General features: G+C 31.1%; 1 pseudogene; it reads right to left on the bottom strand.

Moving 5' to 3' along the window:
- Positions 1–12,946: 12,946 nt before the first annotated feature.
- LOC113851174 lies at positions 12,947–20,374 on the bottom strand (annotated as a pseudogene).
- Between the last annotated feature and the right edge of the window lie 4,893 nt (positions 20,375–25,267).

The following is a 25,267-nucleotide window of genomic DNA, read 5'->3' as shown; positions in this document are numbered from 1 at the left end:
TAATATCAATGACAATAAAATAGACTTGTTACTTTTAAAATTTTAAAAGATCTTGATAAATAATTATTAAGAGTTATAAGAAAGTAATTAACTATATATTTATTCCATTATTTGTATTGTACATAAATGATAAATTAGATATTAATTTTTATTAATATTAATGAAAAATATTGATATTACTAATACCAAAATAAAATGAATAGAAAATTATCACCAATAATTTTTTAAAATCAAATGACTAAATAGTGAGTAGAAATTACGATTAAATATCTTTATTTTGTTAAAAGAATTGTAAGAATATAATTTTTCTTAATTTTAATTTATTAAACTATTTAAGTTAAATAACATATATTTTATCTCAAATTTAACATTATTAAAAATAAAATTTTAAAATTCAAATGCTATGTGATTTATTCTATTGAATAATTTATGTATATAAATATTTATTTCATTTTATTAGAATAATTTGTATTATTTTTTGTTAAAATTTATAGTTATAATAATACATTACTTTAAAAATATAATTTTTTTAAAAATTAACATGAACAACTTATTTCTAAAATAAATGTCAAATATACAAATTTATATTTGTAACTATGATCACAGTAGATTGTAGCAAATGTTTACTTTTAAATATTTAATACAGTTATATTTTATTTCAAGTTTGGGATCATACGTTAAATTATAATAATTTTTTATCAGATAATTTACGTCTTCTGTGATAGTTCATTTTCATATTGACAAATTTAACAATGCAGAACGGTTTTTAAGTTTTATTTGAATCCAAAATTTAAAACTTTTGATAACAGTGAATTGCAAAACTATTATATTAATTTTGAAAATAATTTTTATTATACATTTTGATATTAATGCTTGATTTATTATCAGATTTATTCAAGACATTCTGAGAAAAGCTAACAGAAAAAAATAATACTCTAGTAAAATTATTAATCTATGTCAAAAGATTATATTATTGTTGACAAATCTTATGAGAGTTGCTGTTGTTTAAAGAAGTTTTTTAAAAAACTAATTACTTGAATTTTATCTTAGATCAACATTATTACAAATATTATAATTACTTAATCAGAAAATTTTGATAAATAATTTTGCAGTTCAAAAAGATGAGAAACTAACAAAAAATTAATCATTGACGTTATATTAAGTCCCTTTAATCAATAATTTTGTGAGTGTAAAATCATACTTTTTTAATTCTATTTTTTATTTAAAATATTTATTAAAAAAGAAAAAAGAGTTGTATATTAAACAACAAGCTCAAGACAAGTATTAAAGAAAATTATCATTTATAAATTTCTTATAAAAAGATTAATTAAATGTGCTTTATGATTGGATTTAGTTTTTGACTCTTAAAATTTAAAAATACGATGAACAAAGCAGAATAAATATATCTAAAATATTATTTTTAACAAATAAAATACTTTAATAATATTAAATGTAGAAACAATTATTAATTTTTCAAATATATTCATTCTTTTTTTCAATTAAATTTTGAAAGTTAATTAAATAGTTAAGATACATAGCGCACTCCTGTCAATTTCATCTACGATATTTATCAAATGATAATAAGTGGCACAATAGTAGACAAAACAAATAATAATATAAATTTTTTTTTTTAAAAAATAAATCAGCCGACTAATTACAGATTAATTCAGTATAACTTGCGGAGTTGAAATCATGGTAACTGACCCACAGTACTTGTGAATTTAATTTTTGATAACTCAACTGGCCAAACACAATTTGACAACTCTAATATTTACCAAATAACTTAAACTTTTCAAGATAATTAATTAATAAGATAATGTTAAACCTTCATGATCAAGTGGTCTAAAATTTAATTCTTAACACTGCATTTAAAGTAAAAGAAGTGTTGCACAACGGGAAATACATGGTAATATTATAATATCGAATATTAATGTGTACATTTGCTTAAAACTTAAGCTTTATATAATAACCATGCACTATCAGGGCAGCTATATTAAACTCCTTCCCCTCTTCCCTTCATCATATATATATATATATGTATGATCATGATTCATATGCATCCAATATTGTATAGCAGTGACTACAAACATATGGGAATCACATCGAGCGTACACCTCAAGATTGAGCGATATGAATGGTCAAGTACAGAGTTTCCAGAAGAGTGCGCTTTCATATACACTGTACTTGAGGATTACTCTAGAACAAGCATTTTTTGGGTGAGTGTGAGTCCAAACAAGGTGCTATGCAGACTTGCAGATTACATGTGTAGAAGTGCTCACTCTCCATTACGATTTCACATGGAGGTCACTGCTGAAAGAAACAACAAAGGAGATTACGATTTCAAGGAAGTGAAAGTGGCTTCAGCTGAGACTGATGAAAACAAAATACATGAAGATATGGGTTGGTTATATTTCCCATTTTCTTGTGATGCCATTGAATGTTATTGTAGGGTGATTCATAGAGATGACAGTGTTGCACGTGGAAATCTGAATAAAAGGGTTTATGAGGTTTGGCACAACTATCTTTTTGGTAGAAAAACTGAATTCGATTTTCGGGTGATTATTGAGTGTGATAAAGTAACAGGACTTGTCGTGGAGTTTTGGGGACCTTTTAAATCAAAGCATCTAAATTTCCAACTAGAAAAATTCATTGGTTTGCAAGTTGACCGTGTGATAAAGGGTGAGCCAGAAAGAGGTTATATTGAAGAGGTTGAGAATGAGTTTAAAGGAAAAGAGTATACTATCTTTGAACGAACCAAACACAACAACAAGAGCCAAACTTCTGTGTTATCAGCTAAGGGACTTGTTAATAATATTGGCACAGAGATTCAAGGTCATGGTAATGCTTCTGTTTACAATCAATGCCATTTTATGTATCATCCTAATTAGTACTAGAAAAGTAGGTCTAACTCATTTGTAAAAACTACTGCATCAGAAAATGACTGTTTAAGTTTTATAAGAAATATTCTAATTGTATTCATAAATGATGTGTGACATGTTAGCAACTTTCATTGTGGTGTAGATATGATTATTGTTCAATGAGAACAAGGATGAAACATCTTCCTATATATACAATCTGTATTTTAGGTTAATTGAATATTTCTGTAGGAGTTTATATCAAGTTTATTTTAGTTTATAAAATTAACTTATGATTTAATAATTTTTTTATTTTAATTAATAACTTTTTTATAGTTACATAAACGTCAGTCATTACAACTTTATTATATTTTTCTAACTCAACTATTATTTAAATGTCTTTTATAGGTAAAGATAGAAATAAGTCAAGTTTAAATTTAAACAAAAAATTATTATGTCTATTAGAATTATCTATTTTAAACTTATAATATTATAATATTATATTAAATAATTTTTTATAAAAATTATAATATAGTAATATATTAAATAAATTAAATTTTAAAATAAATAAAATTTTAAATTAAAAATTCTAATCCTTTTTATAAGAATTAAAGAGTGTTTATATTGTATACTCTCTACGAAATAGCCTTACTTATTAGAATCTTTTATATATATTTTTTATACGCATAACATTAATTAATATTTGTGTTGTCTCTAATTATGTCTATCGCTAATTTATCTTTTTTTTATACACTTGTTTATATTATATTATATATAACTTTTTTTTACTAAAAAGTAAAGTCATTAAAAAGACTAATAAATTAAAATAGATTTTTAAAAATGTTAGATTAAATTTAATAAAAAGTTTATAATACACAGTAAGATAAATTTCAGTTTCAAAATTATTAGATAGAATAGGCTTATTTATGCAAAGTCTAATTTTAGCTTAACCTATTTTTATCTCCATACACATGATATTTTTATAACTTATTGGTAATTTACAATTGATTAGAATCAACATTTCAACAATAAATTAAACATGGTGATAAAGCTAAAAACATTGTATGAAAAAATACACTTTTAATTGATATAAAATATAACGAACTAAACGGAGATTGATTATAAAAGAATAACTTTTCTCATCGATCACTAACCCCTATACCGAATCATGTTCGTGAATGGCCCATGCCTAGTGCAGTATTAAATCCATTTCTTTGCTTCAAAAGATTGAATCGAATTTCTTCCTCATAAAGTTTTAGTTAAACACTTAACCCCCAAAACATATTTATAGTTCATAATCATGTATTCTATCAACAACAACCACAACTAGTAATTTATAACGAATATTATATTTTATCATACATATCAAATTTTGGACAAACACTAACAAAGATATAATTTTATATATTTAATATTTACTTATTTTTTAAAAAGTATATTACATGTTAAAATAAATTTATTAAGTAAAATGATTTAACTAAGACTTATGTAGAATAAGAAAATCTCTCCCCTTAAATTTATTACTGAATATTAATTTTTTAATCTTTTAATCTTTTCAATAAATACTCATCAAAATTATACGTACTTTTAAAAAGAATGATTCAACAGTAAAACAAAAATTGATGGATTAGAAGTTTTTTTTTTTTCATTTAGCATTAGTCATTTTATAATGACATTATTCTGTTCACACACTCTTTTAAGTGTAATATTTCACTTCAACAATAACGTTAGGCAAGTTGTAAAGATTCAATGATAATGGTTAGAAAAGCAAAATATAATGGAATCAGATATCTGCCTTTTATACATGCTTATCTGATTTGAAAAAATAAATTAATAACATATGCATCATTTAAAAAAATATTTTTTTTCTACTAAAGTTTTAACTTTTAATTGAATAAATAGAAAAAAAAAAGTAATGTGGAGCTGTGATTTTTTTAAAGTATCAATAAAAAAATACAATTTAAAATAATATAAGAGATAACCAGATGTAGAAATCCCAATCAATATAAGAGAACGTGCACCCCTTATAATTAGCTTTGATCCACTTAGTATTCGAAGATATAATATTGATCAATTAAAAAACACCTTATAAGATTCAAGATATAAATTCAATATTGTTTATATAAGTAGAGATGAGAAGATAACTCTTGTATGATTTATTCAAACGTTAACATTTTGAAAATTTATTATAAGGATAAAGAAAGTATTGCGGACTGTATTTATGACTTTTCTTTTACAAATGTTCTTTTTTTCTGCCTCACTCATAATTTCGTAGGCTGAAGTACTCATGAATCTGTAAATGTGAATATCTAATCTATGGTGTAACTGTTACAGAACTCAATAAAAAGAAGGGGCTTGTGTTCATGTAGTAATTAAGATATCGATGTAAGGAAAGAGATTGATGAAGTATACGATTATTTTTCTTCTTTTTTTAAACTTATATATCACAAAATGGAACTCAATACATAAGAAAACACTTAAAATTTGTTTAAAGTTAATTTTAAAAAATAGTTACTCAAAACATGTTTGAATTCTGTTTTTATATTATATTTTATTTTTTTAAATTATTTTTAAAATATGACTATAATTTTCATTTTTATTTTAGACGAGGAGTGTAAATTTTATAAACTCTCAAGTTTTTATCTTTAAGTTCTCTTAAGTTAAAATATTTTTATTAATCCTCATTTTTTTCTTCTTTTTCTCTCTTCCTTTTTATTTAAATTTTTAAACAAAGTTTTAAATATATGTTCTTTTTAAAAAGTGAAAAAAATCATTATACATCATGTAATAGATTTTAATTATAGACAAATCATACTAAAGATGGTTTTTAGTAACTGCATACACGTATCTTTCATGTATATAATTTTGAAAAATGCTAGTAACATATTATTTAATATTTTTTAAAAAACATTTTTAATTTTTAATTAAAATTTATTAAAAATTATAAAAATTTAAGAAAAAAATATTAATATAAAAGTAAAAGAGAGTAAAGCATATACATAATTTTTATAAATTTTAACCAATAATAAAAGAGTATGTTAGAGAAAGTGTTAAATAATATGTTATTAGCACCCCACAATAATTTTTTCTTAAAACTAATATAACTATCAAAATATAATTATTACAAGTTAAAAAATAAAATAAGACATAATTCATCGGTAATTACTAACAGAACACCCATCGACAATAGCTGTTAGTAATTTACAAATTTTTATTAATGTATATTTGTAATTTAAATTTAAAATTATTAATTACGATGATATTTTTATATAAAAAGGATTGTATAATAATATAAAAAGGATCCACGGTATTATATTTTTATATAAATTAAAAAAGATTGAATAATAATATAGGGTCAACAAAGAGAGAATTCCAAAGAACAAAAAGCTTTTGGAATATAACGTTTAATTTATTTTTTAAACATCTAAAAAATCCTAGTATATATTTAATATATCTAATTACTTTATTTATTTTTCCTTATTAATAACACATCATGTATCACATTTATCATATCATCAATCATATTTCTTTCTCTCTCTAGACATAGACACGTTGAGCCACGCTTACCACCTATTTTACTTCAGAATAATTATTGTTCGATGCCAAGAGCATTGTCTTATAAGCAATTAACAAGTTGGCTATATTAAGCTCCAATTGCCCTCTCATTACCATGCAAATACAAAATATATCTTAATAATGTGCGGTCTACTCAACACAAAGCTCAAGGTAAAGGTTTACAAATGGTCGAGTGTAGAATTTCCACAAGAGTACGTTGTCATATACACTTCACGACTTGAGTATAAATCTCATGCAAGCATTTTTCGGGTGAGCGTGAGTCCAAACAAGGTGCTATGTAGACATGTATGTAACCAATACATAGTTCCTACAAAGGAAACAAAACGGTTCCATATGGAGGTCACTGCTGAAAGAGGGTGCAATGAAGAATACACTTTTGGGAAAGTGGAAGTGGCTATAGCTAACATGGATCGTGAAGGAACAATGGAAGAGAACAAGCAATATCATTTTTTGGGTGCACCTTTTACTTTTATTGTGACAGAGAGAGATCTATGCGGTGCTCGTGGAAATTTGAATGAGAGGATTTGGGAGGTTGATCAATTCTTATGCGTTGATGCGGCAACTGATCTTAAATCTTCTGTTAGCATTCGGTGTGATAAAGAGATAGGACTTGTCGTGGAATTTAATGGCCCTAAGAAATGCGACAACGAAGATGTTATGATTTCAGGTTTTGAGATTGATGCTGAGGTAAAGGGTGAGCCACCAAGTAGCTATATTGAAGAGGCTGAGAGTGAGTTTATAGGAAAAGAGTATACCCTTTTCGAAGGACCCAAAGAGAATAGTGCCACCAATTCTCATGTAATAGCAAAGGGACTCATCAACAATATAGGTGCACGGATTCAAGGTAATGGTAATGCTTCTGTGTTCAACCATTGCGAGTTTCATGCACCACCCTAGCTAACTTGCTTCCACTTTGTATATTAATTAACTTAGAACTTAATGGGATGGCTTTCTTTGTTTGGGGTTTTACATATTTGATTGTCATGTGAAAGTTAGGGTTAAACCTCTCATGAATTGATAACTCTCTAGCTAAGTTGGATGATTTTTTTTAAACATATTTGAGTATTGTTCAATGAGAACTTGGATGAAACCTCTTGCCATATATACAATCTGTATTTCTAGGAGTTTGTATCAAGTTTATAAAATTAACTTATGACTTTTATAAACTTCTTATATTTATTTTAATAACTTTTTTAATACTTATGTAAACATCATTCATTACAGCTGTATTATACTTGTCCAACTCAATTATGCGAATGTTTGGATTTGCTGTGTCTGATTGCATACTCATGTTCACATCTCAGAAATTTCCTTTTGTTGAATTCATTTTTATGGCTGTTTAGAGGAGAATAGTGTCAATCTAAATATGTATTATATAGTTAATTAATAGCTAAAAAGCATTACATTATAGTCTATTTTTATAAAATTTACAATTAATTAGAACAAACATTTAAAAATAAACATGAAAGAACTACTTTTTTAGTTCATATAAAATACAACGAAGATTTATCATGAAAGAATAAACTTCTGTCAATCCCTAGACCGAATCATGTTCGTGAATGGCCCATGCCCAGTGCAGTATTAATTCCATTTGTTTGCTTCAAAAGATTATATCAAATTTCTTTCTCGTAAAGTTCTAGTAATTTGTGCCTAATATTATTTTTTATCATACACATCAAAATTTGGACAGATTAAATATTAATAAAGATGTAATAATATACCTAATATTTACTTATTTTTTAAAAAAATATATTACACGTCAAAATAAATTTATTAATTAGAATAATTTAACTAAGAGACTTGTTGAGTAAGTGAATCTCTTCTCTTAAATATAGTATTGTATATTAAATTTTTTTAATCTTTTCAATAAATACGCATTTCAAAATTATACTTTGAAAAAGAATGATTCAACAGTAATAGCAAAAATGAAGGGGCCTTGTGTTCATGTAGTTCATCGAACAGTAGCAACGTCCATGTAATTAAGATGATTAAGATATCGATGTAAGAAAAGATGTCGCAACCGGGCGGTCGCAACGGTACGGCAAAAAACGTTTTTTTTAAAAAACGTATCAGAGGAGTCGCCACCAAAGTTTATTTTAAGAAAAACCTTAGAAAAACTTAAATATAATATGATCTTTGAAACCAAGAATGAGTTCGGGAGTCATTTACGTGTAGGGAAGGTATTAGCACCCTACAACGTCCGTTTAAAAACGGTTACCTAAAATTAATTGTGCAAATTCATTCTAATTTTGAAAAATATTTATTTAACCCCTAAACATTAATTATTTTATTTTAGAAGAAGAAATATTATTTATTGAAATATTATTTGGGTTATTTTAAAAATTATTTTGACTTGACGGATTCGGTTCTCGCTCCTACGTATCCCCAGGTGCAATGGGGAACTCAAAGTCACGTAGTTCTATCTAAAAATTATGAAATTAGTTGATTATAATTAAGTTTATTAAAAGAAAAATTTATTTTAAAATTAAAATCATTTTCGTAAATTTATAATGTTTAGGATACAAGATAATGCAGTTATACATGTACCCTACGAGAAAACAATACAGAAAGTGAAGGAAGATCACACAACTATATTGCAAATCGTTAAAATATCTATATTCGTAAATTAAGTATTTGAATTTGAATTTTGATTATGATCAATGCTGAAAGAGAATTAAAGATAGCGTAAGCTATACATTAATCTCTTATAATTTTTGGATAATTGAAAGTAATGTAAATCACACATCGATGTTATAAAAGATTATATCATATAATAAAAATGGGGAAATGATTTATTATTTAATTTGTTAAAATTAGAAATATGATTCAAGGAATTTTAAAATATGAAATTAATTTCATTTAATGAAATGAATAAATAAATTTCAATTGATTAAAAAAATATTTAATAATAATAATAAAAATTAAAACTTTGTTTGATAAATTTATGTTATATAAAATCTAAGGTAACGTTGGTACACGTAGGTTCTAACAATTTACGGTGCATGAAGGTAGAGTCGCTACACATTAGCATTATAAATTATTTTATTAATAAAACAATTTAGATTTAAATTAGTTGATTGATTCGTAAGTAAGTTAGTAATTAGAAGGAAAATATACTTTGATTTATTATTAAAGTGGTTAACTAATTAATTTAAGATAATACATGATAAATTAATATTGCATAAAGTCTTGGTAACGTAGGCACACATAGACTTTATCAATTTATAATACATGACGATAGAGAAGCTATATGTTAGTATTATAAATTGATGCAATTATATTATTATTTAAATTATTGATTATACAACAAAAAGATAAAAATAAGAAACATAAGTTATTCATCAAAACAAATAGAAACAAGACATGTATATCAAATTACATTCTAAATCTACACAAAATAACAAAGAAGAATAATGGTACAATAATAATGAATAAATAATGAAATAGATATTAAAAAAATCCAAGAATTATAAAAAGTAATTTGCTGTATTTATTTTTTATTTAATTTTTTTATGAAGAGAAACACCTTTTACAAGTGGAAATAGAAATCAAATAAAATATTAAAATAAATGCTAATATTATAAAAGTAACGTAAAATAAAGTAAATTGAATTTAAAGGTATATATATAAAAAAAAGATAATAGACTAATTTTACTGAAATAAGTTAAAACAAAAATAATAATCAAAACAAAAATATATATATGTATATAAAAAATAAGCTAAAAAAAAAAAGCCTAAAATGATTTGTTTTTTTTTTTTTTAAAGTGTGAGCTATCGAGCCCAAAACCCAAATAAATAAAAAGCAATAACATATTTAACATAATATAATGATGAATAAAAAAAAAAACGCCGGATATTGCATTGGAATTCAATTTTGAATAGTACAGTGGTACAAGCACTCATTTCTCTCGACATTCAATGCGTCGAGAGGTCCTTTCAACTTTATTTTAATTATAATATATATAAAAGATAACCATGGGATATGAAACGTTATGAAGCGGTTCGGGATGAATAGCTTTATGTTTGTATCATTTAGTTCCTATTCCTAAGTTCATTTTTATAAGAGTCTACCAGAGTTTCGACTAGAGCAAGATAACTTTCGTATGCAAAGCAAAAAGAAAGGAGAAATGAAGGAGAAAAATACCTTAAATATAGTTAGCAAACGTTTCCGATCTAAACCAAAATGAAGAGAATGAGGTTAATGGTTGGTCTCTTCTTTTATCCCTTTCTTCTTCTTGGATTATTTTCAAGAGTTTGTTGTTCCCTCTCTTAAAATTTTTTTCTCTCTCTCTCTCTGAAAATTTTTTTGCTTTCTTCCTCCGAAAAAAATCCCCCTCCCTGCATCTCTTGCTTGAGATTTTATATTTGGTTCATTTAGGGTTTTTACAAAATGCCAAAAATTTGAGTTTTTTCCTTTTTTATGCTTAAATCAGTTTTTGATGCTGGGTATGAGCCTGCATACTGCAGATTTCCGTTTCCGTGAGCCAAACTTGTTTTTTTCCAAAAATTTCCATTTTTCTGTAAAACAATTTTATTTTATTTTTAAAATTTTTTTAAAAATTTTTTTGAGGTAATCCTGGGAAATAAAAAAAATGGTATTCACCGTTGCCTCTCTTTACTCAGTTCATATCAATTAGAAATATTTTAAAGTTAGAGTTGATGAGAACTGAGTAAAGAAGTGAATCAAATTTTTTTGTCTAAAATAAAAAGAGGGTACAAGGAATACAAAGACAAATATAATGAACACTCAGCTGTTAGAGAAAGTCATAATTTATGAAAATTTGTATTAAACAAAATTGTGAAATGACATTGACTTTTAACTAAAAACAAAGGTTGCCAGACAGATACTGGGCTTAAACAACAGGATAAAAGGTGTAAAATGTCAGTTCGATTCTGAACTTTAATAGAAAGGTAAAATGTGGCAGGTAGGTTCTAAGCTTTGACAGAAAAATAAAATGTTCAATTCGATTTTGAACTTTGACAGAGAAGAGAAAGGTGCCAGTTTGGTGCTGGGCTTTGACTGAAAAAAATAAAATGTGCCAGCCAGGTTCTGGACTTTGACAGAGAAGGGAAAAGTGCCAGTTAGATTCTGGGCTTTGACAGAAAACAAAATGTTCCAGTTAGGTGCTGGGCTTTGAGAAAATGCGAAAGATGTTGTCAAGTTTTAGGCTTCGACAAAAACATAAAGGGACTTGGACAAGAAAGGTAAAAAGAAAGACAGAAAAATAAAAGGCTGATCATGTTCTTGATTGCAAAAGAAAACAAAAGGACAGTCAGACTCTGATCTTTAACAGTAAAGTAAGACAGAAAAATAAAAACATCAGTCAACTTCTGAATTTTGATGAAAAGTAAAGAACTCAGTCAGATCATAGACTTGGACTGAACATAAAGGTTATAAGGCAGATAATGAATTTAAATTAAACTTCAAAAGGTGATAATAGATAAAAACAAATGCATACAAATGTAATGATGCCTTGCATAAACTGAATGAATGTTATCACTTGGAGTGATGAAGTCAAATGCTATTATGAGACTTATTAAATCAAAACAAACTCTCTGTCCTCTTTTTTTTGGGGGGGGGGGAATAGTAATCTTTCAACCTTATTGGAACATGTGCGTCAAGATTCATGAATGAGTAACTTCTTTGGTCAGGATCAATTCTTTCATGAAATTGGAGCTAGGTAAGACATCAATCAAATTAGACTGCCATCTATTTTTGAATCGTCAAGAGGAGTCAACTTCTTCTGTCATGCTAAAATTATCAGGAGATTCGTCGAACTTACTGTATAGCTTATTATTGTAATCGTATTTTCTTATTACCCTTTTAACAGTTTGCATGTTTCCTTTTAGTATATAATTATTGAAATGACAATAAAAATGCTATTGAAGAAGTTGAGTAAACAAAGTGGTGTATATAAGCTGGATAGAAGGTGACTAAAGTCAAAGATAAATATTTTTGGAACATAGGAATGACTGTAATAAAGAAATGGTGAATTTACAAAGAAGACTTACGACATGAGTAACGAAGAAAAAAAAAATAATAATACATCAAAGGATCAAAATAACTATGAAAATAGTGAAGTATTATGCCGATTAAGTGATGTCTTCCAGATGAACAGTGCTAATCTCTCCTGTAAATTGATCATCCATTAACAAAACTGCCAAAATAAAATTGCCCCAGTATGGTATTTTGAATCCATCTTCCGTTTGATTCAACTTTAACCTCTCAAAATTGCCCCAATTTAGTATTGTAGTCGATCATATTTCTCAATTTGAAGCTCTTTCTTGCGACTGAAGTTAGTGCCCCTCTGAACCGCCCTTTCAGGTTTTCAGTTCAGTGTAGTATTTATTTGACCTTAATTTTTGCCTGAGCCGCTCTTTCGAGTTTTCAGCTCACTAGGTCGCTCTAACTTTTGCCTAAGTTGCCCTTTCAGGTTTTCAACCTAGCGAGCTGTTTTCTTCTTCTTTTTTTTTTATTATTTTTTTTCTTTCTTCTTTGTTAATTATTATTATTTTTAAGCATAGTATTTTTTTACAGCATCAGAATTGATGGGGTTTGGAAGATCTTGTCCATCCATGTTTGTGAGGATTAGAGCCCCTCCTGAGAAAGCCTTTTTCACCACATATGGTCCTTCATAATTCGGGGACCACTTGCCACGATAATCTTTATGCGTTGGCAAAATCTTTTTAAGCACCATATCTCCCTCACTGAATTCTCTTGGGCGAACCTTTTTATCAAAAGCCTTCTTCATCCTTCTCTGGTATAGCTGACCGTGACATAACGCATTCAACCGTTTTCCTTCAATGAGATTCAATTGATCAAAATGAGATTGCACCCATTCTGCTTCCTCCAATTTGGTCTCCATTATTACCCTTAAAGAGGGAATTTTGACTTCAATAGGAAGTACTGCTTCCATTCCGTATACCAAAGAGTATGGAGTTGCCCCGGTTGAAGTACGAACTGAAGTTCGGTATCCATGCAAGGCAAATGGCAGCATTTCATGCCAATCCCTGTACGTCACTACTATCTTTTGGATGATCTTCTTAATATTTTTATTGGCTGCTTCAACTGCTCCATTCATTTTTGGGCGATAGGGAGAGGAATTATGATGTCGAATCTTGAAATTGTCACACAATTCTTTCATCATTTTGTTGTTCAAATTAGTGCCATTGTCTGTTATTAACTTGCTTGGGAGGCCATACCGACAGATCAAATCCTTTTTAATGAATCTCACCACCACATTTCGGGTCACACTAGCATATGAAGCAGCCTCAACCCATTTTGTGAAATAGTCAATAGCAACTAGAATGAAGCGATGACCATTAGAGGCTTTAGGTTCAATGGGTCCAATAACATCAATTCCCCACATTGAAAAGGGCTAAGGCGATGATAAGACATTCAAACTTGTTGGGGGAACGTTAATATTGTCAGCATATGTCTGACATTTATGACATGTCTTCACATAATGAAAGCAATCGGCCTCCATTGTCAACCAATAATATCCAGCCCTTAAAATCTTCTTTGCCATGGCATGTCCATTGGCATGGGTCCCAAATGAACCTTCATGAATCTCTTCCATGATCTTTCGTGCTTCTGAAGCATCCACACATCTAAGCAGAACCATATCATTATTCCTTTTATAGAGGACGTCTCCATTCAGAAAGAAACTCATTGCTAACCTCCTCAATGTCCTTTTGTCATTTTCAACAGCATTTAATGGGTATTCATGGTGTTTTAGGAAATTTTTAATGTCATGATACCAAGGTTTACCATCAGATTCTTCTTCAACCATTTGACAATAGGCAGGATGATCAAGCTGTTGCATCTTTATGAACGGCATGTCTTCTTTTTGACTCACTACAAACATTGATGATAAAGTAGCTAAAGCATCAGCCAATTGATTCTCCTCACGAGGAATATGTTGGAAAGTAATTTCATTGAAATACTCCACTAGCTCTCTGATATAGGCTTGATAAGGGATCAATTTGACATCTCGAGTCTCCCATTCACCTTTTAGCTGGTGGATGACCAAGGTTGAGTCACCATACACCTCAAGAATTTTGATCTTTGACTCTATAGCTGCTTGAATTCCCATAGCACATGCTTCATATTCAGCTACATTATTTGTACAATCGAATGATAATCTAGCTGTGATCGGAATATATTGCTTCTCTGGGGAAATTAGTATAGCACCAATCCCGTGTCCGAGTGCATTAGAAGCACCATCAAACATCATGACCCATTCATCCCTTGCTGACGATTCTTTCTCATTGAGCAACGCCATTATATTTTCATCAGAAAATTCGTACTGTATTGACTGATAATCATTCACCGGTTGATGAGCTAAAAAATCTGCAAGAACACTGCCTTTGATTGCTTTTTGAGTAACATACACAATATCATATTCTGACAGTAAGACCTGCCAACGAGCAATCCTTCCAGTAAGGGCTGGTTTCTCAAAGATGTATTTGATTGGGTCCATTTTTGACACCAACCAAGTCGTGTGACTCAACATATATTGCCTTAACCTACGAGCTGCCCAAGCCAAGGCACAACAGGTTCGCTCCAACAAAGAGTATCTAACTTCATAATCAGTGAACTTCTTACTCAAATAATAAATGGCATGCTCTTTCCGACCCAATTCATCATGCTGACCTAAAACACATCCCATGGATCCTTCTAACACTGTCAAATACATAATAAGTGGCCTCCCTGACACTGGCGGCACTAGTATCGGGGGATTTTGCAAATATTGCTTTATCTTCTCAAAAGCTTCTTGACAATCATCATTCCACTCCATCGGCTGATTTTTCCATAACAACTTAAAAATTGGTTCACAAGTGGCAGTTAGTTGGCATATGAATCGGGCAATATAATTCAATCTCCCCAAAAATCCACGAACTTCCTTTTCAGTGCGAGGAGGCGGCATTTCCATGATTGCTTTTACCTTGTCAGGATCAACCTCTATTCCCTTTTGACTGACAATGAATCCCAACAACTTGCCTGATTTTACCCCAAAGGTACATTTGGCAGGGTTCAACCGTAATTTGAATTTTCTCAACTGCTCAAACAATTTGTGTAAATTTACAACATGGTCTTCTTCAGTCATTGATTTGGCAATCATATCATCCACATAGACTTCAACCTCCTTATGTATCATATCATGAAATAATGTCACCATCGCCCTTTGATATGTTGCCCCGGCATTTTTCAAGCCGAAAGGCATGACCTTGTAGCAAAAGGTGCCCCAAGGTGTAATGAATGTGGTTTTCTCCATATCCTCTTCAGCCATTTTGATCTGATTATAACCTGAGTAACCATCCATAAAAGAGAAAAATGAATGTTGAGCTGTATTATCTACTAGCATATCAATATGAGGCAATGGAAAATCATCTTTAGGGCTGGCTCTATTTAGATCCCGATAGTCAACACACATCCGAACCTTTCCATCTTTCTTGGAAACTGGCACAATGTTAGCAACCCATTAAGGGTATTTAGCAACAGCAAGAAAACCTGCATCAAATTGCTTCTTGACCTCCTCTCTAATCTTCAATGACATCTCAGGCTTCATTCTCCTTAATTTCTGCTTAACTGGGAAACACTCTGGTTTTAGTGGCAATTTATGCTCGACTATGTCAACATCTAGACCTGGCATATCTTGATAAGACCATGCAAAGACATCATTATAATCATGCAAGAGTTTAATCAACTTGTCGCGCTCTTGTTTTTTCATGAGGGTGCCTATTTTGATTTCTCTCTTATCATCTTCAGTCCCTAAATTAATTGTCTCAGTGGATTCATCATGAGGTTGGATCTCTTTCACTTCTTAATCGACCAATCTTAAAAATTCTGAGGGTAAATCAACATCACTATCATCTTTGACAGCTTGATTAATGGGACAATCAAAATTAGTGGATGAGATATTAGCATTGTTACTTTCAGACATGTCACTTTCGAATCTGCATTGTGCGAGAGTTGAGACAAAAAGAAAATAAACGACAAGATTCAACTGATAAAGAAAAAGACACGAAAGATTACTGAGAATTCAAATTGCATTTCATTTAAATATACTTAAAAGGAAACATGTGTCCCAATTTACAAAACAAACTGATATTTCAAATTACAAAAAGAAATCATATATCAGCGTTTTCAAAAAGTAATGATATCCTAAAGCTTTAGAACAAAACAATAGGATTAACTTCAAGAATTACTTTGAATAGCTATTAAAAATCACAGTTAACTCGATGATCTCCCAATTGCCAACTTCTGTGTTTGGCGGACAAGTATGAACTAGGTCCACAACCTCTTCTTCAGGTGTATCCACATCATCAGCAGCCACTGAGTCTTGAAACTCAAATCCAGCACAATAGAAGCTCTTCAGAAGATCACAAATGGGGACCCCTTCAGTCTTAGGCTCCCTACCTTCCAACCTGGCTAATCTTCTTTCTTTCTTTTCTTCCATGACTCTCCTCTTATCAGCTTTAGTGGGTGTGTATCCCAACCCAAATCTATCCTTATTCTCATGGAGCTGCAACCAATTTGCTGCTTTCGTGATGGTTTGTCCTAACACGTATCCATACTGACAACCTCCGTCAAGCATGACTTTAGTAGTCATTATGGATGTATTAGACAATTGAGGCTTTAAGATTGGAGCTCCCTCTCCAACATAAGTAGCATTTGCAATCTCTAAAGCCTGAAAAGAGGTCTCTAGAGCTTCTTCAGCGGCTTCAATATAAGGTGTGGACGAAGGTTTGCTCACTAACATATCTTCTTCACCAGAGATAATCACCAACTTATTATCAATGATAAACTTCAGTTTCTGATGCAATGTGGATGGTACAACCCCAGCAGAATGAATCCAAGACCTCCCCAAAAGATAGCTGTAACCTGGTGCGATGTCCATTACTTGAAACAAAATATGAAAGGTGCAAGGACCAATTTGAATTGGAATTTCAATTTCTCCAATGACCTCTCTCCTTGTTCCATCAAAAGCTCTTACTATCATGGCACTAGGTTTCATATGCGACCCATCATAAGGTAATTTTGACAATGTTGCTTTTGGCATCACATTCAGAGAAGACCCATTGTCAATAAGCACTCTAGCAATAATGTGATCTCGACATTTCACAGAAATATGCAGTGCTTTATTGTGCCCCATTCCTTCGGCAGGTACTTCATCATCAGCGAAGGTCAGATAATTGTTTGAAACAATATTACCAACAATACCTCTAAACTTGTCGGTAGTGATATCATGGTTGACATGAGCCTCATTCAACACTTTTAAAAGAGTCCTCCTATGTGGCTCAGAGTTCAACAACAATGATAAAAGAGATATTCGTGCTGAAGTTCTGTTTAATTGTTCCACAACTTGATATTCACTTTGTCGAATAAATTTCAAAAACTCACAAGCTTCTTCATCTGACACTGCTTTCTTTATTTCAGGCATTTTCTCTTTGTCAGCGTTTTCAAACTCGCCCACTTTGGCTTTCCCCTTTGAGGATATCTCTATCTCTTTTGTTTGCTCTTTTCTCAGCTCCTCAGGTGTGTAAATACGACCGTTGTGGGTCATTCCACCAACGCCAGCAATGTGTGAGACGGCGAGAGTATCAGAATTGATACCTTGTGTTTGATTTTCCTTAAAATTGTCGACATAAACCCCTGCATCATACTTCCATGGTACTGCTTTGTTGTCCTTGTAAAGGAATGGAGCCGATACTTGTATAGTGATGGGTCTAGGTCCATTGGTAGTTGGGGTATTCATACATTTGGTGTAATGAATGACCAAGGGTTTCGGGAAAGTGGAGGATTGTCCATCAACAGTCGAAACTTCATTTTTCTCCTTAGGGTGCCCGATTTGGACCAAATGCTTGTCCATCAGGGTTTGCAGAACATGCTTGAATTCTTCACAATCTTCAATGGAGTGGTATGCATTAGGGTGCAAGTCACACATATTTTCTTCATGTACAAAACCCTTGATCAAGTCAACCTTGCATAGCTCATCAAAAATAACCTTAAGAGGAGTGGTAACCTCTTCAACTTTCCTCTTTAAAACATGTGCTGGTTCTTCCTCGATGGCATTTACTGACGATCCTCCATGCCCAGGTAGGGGGTTACTCCTAATGTTAGGATTATCCTCCTTAAAATTCAGCCATTTAGCATTAATTAAGTCTTGCACTTTGAACTTTAATGCCCTACAATTCTCTGTCGAATGACCAATGCCACCAGCATGATACTCGCACTTAGCATTTGGGTCATATCCTCTTGGATAAGGTGGTTCTATAGGTTTCATTGGACAAGGTACAACTAATGAACTTTGGAATAGGCGAGGTAGTAACTCAGTGTAGGACATGGGGATTGGGTCGAATTGAACTTGTTTCCTTTCTTGATTATTTTGGGGTCTTATTTGGTTGGGATTTGGGTTTTGGTTCCAATGCTGGGGTGGTCTCATGGGTGGTGTTATAGGAAAAGTAGGCAGAGCAGGTTGGTAGGGTTGCGGCTGATAAGATTGGGGACTTGGATTCTGTGAAACAACATTGACATATGGGTAAGACATTTGAGGAGCAGGAAATGTGGGTTGAAATTGAAAAAGTGCAGGGTTAGGTCTGATGAAAGGAACTTCTCTTGGGTGAAAGGCTATAGCATTACTCTCTCCCTCCTTCTTTCTTCCTGGACCATTTGTAAATTTCTTCAAATTGGAGGGTCCACCCGAATTGTGAAATATCTTACCATTCCTCATTCCTCCTTCCACTCTTTCTCCAATAATCACAACATTAGAGAAGTTTGACGAAATACTTCCAATCATCCTATCATAGAAAGGTGATTGGAGAGTATCAATAAACATAGCTACCATTTCTTTTTCAGACAAAGGGGGCTCCACTTGAGCTGCAACTTTTCTCCATCTCTGGGCGTATTCTTTAAAAGTCTCATCCTCCTTCTTTAACATATTCTGCAGTTGTAATCTATCAGGAGCCATATCAATGTTGTACTTATATTGCTTTAGGAAAGCATCAGCCAAGTCTTTCCAACCACGAATACGAGTACGCTCAAGATGCATATACCAACTCAAAGCTCCTCTAATCAAACTGTCTTGAAAAAAGTGAATTAGTAGCTTATCATCATGGGCATGTGATGCCATCTTCCTACAGTACATGATCAGATGACTCTTTGGGCATGTCGTTCCTTTGTACTTATCAAAATCAGGCACTTTGAATTTTGGAGGAACTATTACATCTGGGACTAAGCAAAGATCCGCGGCTTCTCCAATGCCATAGCTACTCCCCTCAATAGCTCTCAATCTTTCTTCCAATATTTGCAATTTTTCTCTAGATTGGAAGTGCTCCTCTGAGTAATTGGGTTGAGGTTCTTCTAAGGTCTTATGGGAATGGAATGGTGATATGGCTGGGTTTCCGTCAAGGCTAGGATTAGTGATTTGTGGTTGGTGATGGATCGATTGATTTGGGGTAGGTATAGTGTGGGGTATATGAGTTTCTTGAGGATGAGTATTTTGAGGGTAAGCATATGATGGGATGGATGTTTGGGTTGGTTGGATTTGTGGACCTGAAGGTTGTGCAGGATTGGGTTGATTTGATGGTTGGCCAGTGTTTGGTGGGTTCTCAGCTATCAGTGGTGTATAACCTTGAGGAAGGCCATATGGGAGAAATTGGACATCTTGTTGATTGAAAGCTTGTTGTGGAGGCCTTTCTACATGCAAGGTCAAAGGCACCATTGTTTCATGAGGAGGAAAATTTTGGGACGGTCCTTGTGTAGGGGTAAAACCTGGTGGATAGGTAGGAGTGGATTGTGCTGGAGGTGCTTGAATAGGGGTCCCCTCTGTGGTTCTTCGCTCTAAAGACTTCAGTGCCTCTAGAATTTGTGTCATTTGTTCTTTCAACTGATTAACATCGTTTCTTAGCTCTTCATTGTACTCCTCTAACTCATCCATGATCCTTGCTTGAGCGCGAGTTCTATAAGGATGCTTTAGAAAACGTTTTCCCGTTATATTTGTTTAATTTTCTGAAATAGTTTGTAGTCAAAAAAGAATTAATCAAAATGAAAAATGCACTTAAAAAAGTAACAACCAAAGACTAAAGAATCATCACAGTTGTTGAGCGTCTTCAAGTCTTTAATGGAAATTAATGTAGGATCCTCGTTAAATGAAACACACCAAAATATAATCCATAATCAAATTAAAACATCAAAGTACATCAGAACTTGATTCAAAATACATTTTTTTTTTTTTACCCATACCCCAAATCATTACATCAACCCTTCCTAGCCCTAGCTATCATTCCTTTCATCTCTGAGACCAACCAGTTGCAATGACTAAGGAAATCTTTAATTTCTTGAGGTATCCTGTAGAAAAAAGTAGTTGTCTCAGCCTTTGACAACATATACGGGACGTCATCAATCGCGCATTAGCTAATGATGCAAGTTGTATGAAGCGCTTGATCCAATACTCAATAAGCTTATCTCCTTCTTCTATCTGACCATCTTTCACTTTCACAATAGCTTCATACTCTTTCATGATTCTGATCACTTCCCACTTTTCAGCATTAATTTCAGCCTCGCATGCCATGACAATTTCCTTTATCTGCTCTTCCATATTTTTCACTCGTGTTTGGAGTTCACTGGCTTGAGTCAAAGCTTCTTCTCGATCTCTTTTTGCCTTGTACAATGCACCTTTCAATTGTCGTTTCTCATATAAAGCTGCATTTCGCTCCTTCACCCTCAATCCTAATTCCTTGTTTGCAGCTTCAAGGCAACGTTGAACTTTAGTTGTATGGCTTTGCACAGACTTCTGCTTCTTACAAACCTCTTCATAGGCTTGTTGTTTTTCACTGTTTTCTCTCTTCAAAATGGCGCAAGTTTGACGGCTCTCTCGAAGCTCCCTTTCTACCCTCACATTCTTTTCAATCATCTTAGCCAGTCTTACCTTTAATTCTTTTACTTCTTCATTCTCAAAGGGTTCTGGATTAGATGGCTCACTTTCTTGGGAGGTACCTAGATCTTTGAATGGTAACTTAATCTCTTGGACTCTTTCTTTAACCCATTGACGGTAACTTGCTTTCGCTGCACAACTTCTCACGCCTAACTCTTTTCCTTTTTGAACAACCCTTGCCCAAGCATTCCTTGCCTTTTGGATAAGCTCAGTGAAATTTCCATCTTCATAATAGACAACAAAAGGAATCAACAATTCCTCAGCAGGTGGTCCCATCATGGGATAAGCGAGCTGACGTTGTCCCATAATTGGATTGTAATTAATACAACCCCGAGTACCCATAAGAGGAACATTTGGGTAATTGCCACAATGATAAACAATAGTCATTGATTGTTGCCATGGAGTGTGCCACCTGACGTGTCCTTCATTCAAACTGGCTAAGTGATTAGCCCACTCTTGACCATTTTTCTGCCCAATCTGAAACCTCAGCAAATCAGTGATCGAACACTTGATCTCACTTGGCCTTTTAAAGACATGAGCTGTGAGCCATATATAAAGCATAGGTAGACAACATATAATCCTCTTTCCTTTCCTTTCATGGCAGAAACTCAGTGTACAATAAACATCAGCTAGTAGTGCAGGGACAGGATTTTCAGATCGATTTTTGCATGCAAGAAACACATCTATTGCTGCTAAATCCACAAAGTTGTCATGCTTAGGGAAAAGGACAATGCCATAAACGGTGAGTGCTAGGACATCTATGAAAGTCTCCCAATCTTCTTTTTCTGCCAAATTATGCATTTGTCGCTCAAGAAATTCTCTTGTGAATCCTCTATTCTGATGTTTTTCTTGGTAAGCTTGCTGTAACTCGGCTGGATGAATCCTTAAGACATTGGCGATAGTCGGCAGAGATGCATGATATTTCATAGGGCGATATGGCTGTTGACCCTCCAAAGGCAAGTCTAGAATTTGCTCAAATTCCTCTAAGGTCGGAGCCAACTGAAAATCTTGAAAAGTGAAGCACCTCAACGGGGAATCATAATACTGGGCTAGAGCTGTTATGGCATCTTCTTGCACATTCACTTCCATCAATCTCAAAATATTTCCATACCTCCTCACTAAAGTGAGTTGTTGGACGGTCTTCAGCTTCTTCCCTAATTCTCTCAAACTAGTAGTGTCAACCTTTTTAACTTTTAGATGCAATTTTCTTCTCAACTCTACTGATCTCATCTCACTGCTACTTGATCCCACATTAATTTCCATTTCCTCGAATACTCAAACAACTTTGTGATTCTCAACCTATAAATAAAAAGAAAATGATGAGAAATTATTTCAAATCTTGTATTTGTTTCATTAACATAGAATCCTAGTAGCCATAAGGATTAATATTAATTCTAAACAGATAAACATCCATATAAGAATCAACATTAATTCTAAAGGAATCGATAATCCACTCGGCTTTTACATTAATGAGACAAATATGTGATGACCATGATAATGCGAGGACAATATGAATCATCACCCTTTTTAAGATCTTTTGAATTTTATTTTTGATAAATCTAAATTGATACTTAAAAGGGTAATGCTTCATCTGACAATGCAATGGTGTAAGAAATTATGCAAATTGTCATCCTTAACCTTATTTCAAAACTGATTTTAAATTTATTACAAGTGTCAGAAGGATGGCAATAAGCATGATATTTAAACAAATGATATGCAATGATATATGAAATGATGATGATGTAAGAAAAATTAATTGAAAGAATCATGTGAATCACTAGTCCTTATATCATTCCAAAATATAGTAAAAAAGAAAGAAAAAAAAAATAAAAAAAATAAAAAAATAAAAAATTCTTCTCTTCTTTTTTATTTAAAACTTTAAGACACTAATAATTCACATGATTTTTAAAAGAGTAAATAAGGAAAGAATACCCCCTTTTGTGTCCTATTTCAGGTCGCCTAAAGGGTCTAACTTAAAGATCTACAACTTTCTTTTACGTGTAAAAACTCACAAAAGGTGGCTTGTAATCCTAAAAGGTCACTAGAGCTAAGATCCAATCCTTGATGTTGCGGTCGCAACGGTACGGCGAAAAACGTTTTTTTTAAAAAAACGTATCAGAGGAGTCGCCACCAAAGTTTATTTTAAGAAAAACCTTGGAAAAACTTAAATATAATACGATCTTTGAAACCAAGAATGAGTTCGGGAGTCATTTACGTGTAGGGAAGATATTAGCACCCTACAACGTCCGTTTAAAAATGGTTACCTAAAATTAATTGTGCAAATTCATTCTAATTTTGAAAAATATTTATTTAACCCCTAAACATTAATTATTTTATTTTAGAAGAAGAAATATTATTTATTGAAATATTATTTGGGTTATTTTAAAAATTATTTTGACTTGACGGATTCGGTTCCCGCTCCTACGTATCCCTAGGTGCAATGGAGAACTCAAAGTCACGTAGTTCTATCTAAAAATTATGAAATTAGTTGATTATAATTAAGTTTATTAAAAGAAAATTTTATTTTAAAATTAAAATCATTTTCGTAAAATTATAATGTTTAGGATACAAGATAATGCAGTTATACATGTACCCTACGAGAAAACAATACAGAAAGTGAAGGAAGATCACACAACTATATTGCAAATCGTTAAAATATCTATATTCGTAAATTAAGTATTTGAATTTGAATTTTGATTATGATCAATGCTGAAAGAGAATTAAAGATAGCGTAAGCTATACGTTAATCTCTTATAATTTTTGGATAATCGAAGGCAATGTAAATCACACATCGACGTTATAAAAGATTATATCATATAATAAAAATGGGGAAATGATTTATTATTTAATTTGTTAAAATTAGAAATATGATTCAAGAAATTTTAAAATATGAAATTAATTTCATTTAATGAAATGAATAAATAAATTTCAATTGATTAAAAAAATATTTAATAATAATAATAAAAATTAAAACTTTGTTTGATAAATTTATGTTATATAAAATCTAAGGTAACGTTGGTACACGTAGGTTCTAACAATTTACGGTGCATGAAGGTAGAGTCGCTACACATTAGCATTATAAATTATTTTATTAATAAAACAATTTAGATTTAAATTAGTTGATTGATTCGTAAGTAAGTTAGTAATTAGAAGGAAAATATACTTTGATTTATTATTAAAGTGGTTAACTAATTAATTTAAGATAATACATGATAAATTAATATTGCATAAAGTCTTGGTAACGTAGGCACACATAGACTTTATCAATTTATAATACATGACGATAGAGAAGCTATACGTTAGTATTATAAATTGATGCAATTATATTATTATTTAAATTATTGATTATACAACAAAAAGATAAAAATAAGAAACATAAGTTATTCATCAAAACAAATAGAAACAAGACATGTATATCAAATTACATTCTAAATCTACACAAAATAACAAAGAAGAATAATGGTACAATAATAATGAATAAATAATGAAATAGATATAAAAAAAATCCAAGAATTATAAAAAGTAATTTGCTGTATTTATTTTTTATTTAATTTTTTTATGAAGAGAAACACCTTTTACAAGTGGAAATAGAAATCAAATAAAATATTAAAATAAATGCTAATATTATAAAAGTAACGTAAAATAAAGTAAATTGAATTTAAAGGTATATATATAAAAAAAAGATAATAGACTAATTTTACTGAAATAAGTTAAAACAAAAATAATAATCAAAACAAAAATATATATATGTATATAAAAAAAAAGCTAAAAAAAAAAAGCCTAAAATGATTTTTTTTTTTTTTAAAGTGTGAGCTATCGAGCCCAAAACCCAAATAAATAAAAAGCAATAACATATTTAACATAATATAATGATGAATAAAAAAAAAAGCGCCGGAT

Source organism: Abrus precatorius, unplaced genomic scaffold, assembly GCF_003935025.1.
Source record: "Abrus precatorius isolate BTA unplaced genomic scaffold, Abrus_2018 Scaffold9, whole genome shotgun sequence".
Classification (NCBI taxonomy): domain Eukaryota; kingdom Viridiplantae; phylum Streptophyta; class Magnoliopsida; order Fabales; family Fabaceae; genus Abrus; species Abrus precatorius.
Note: the sequence above shows the minus strand (reverse complement) of the source record. Positions and strands in the feature narration are given on the sequence as shown.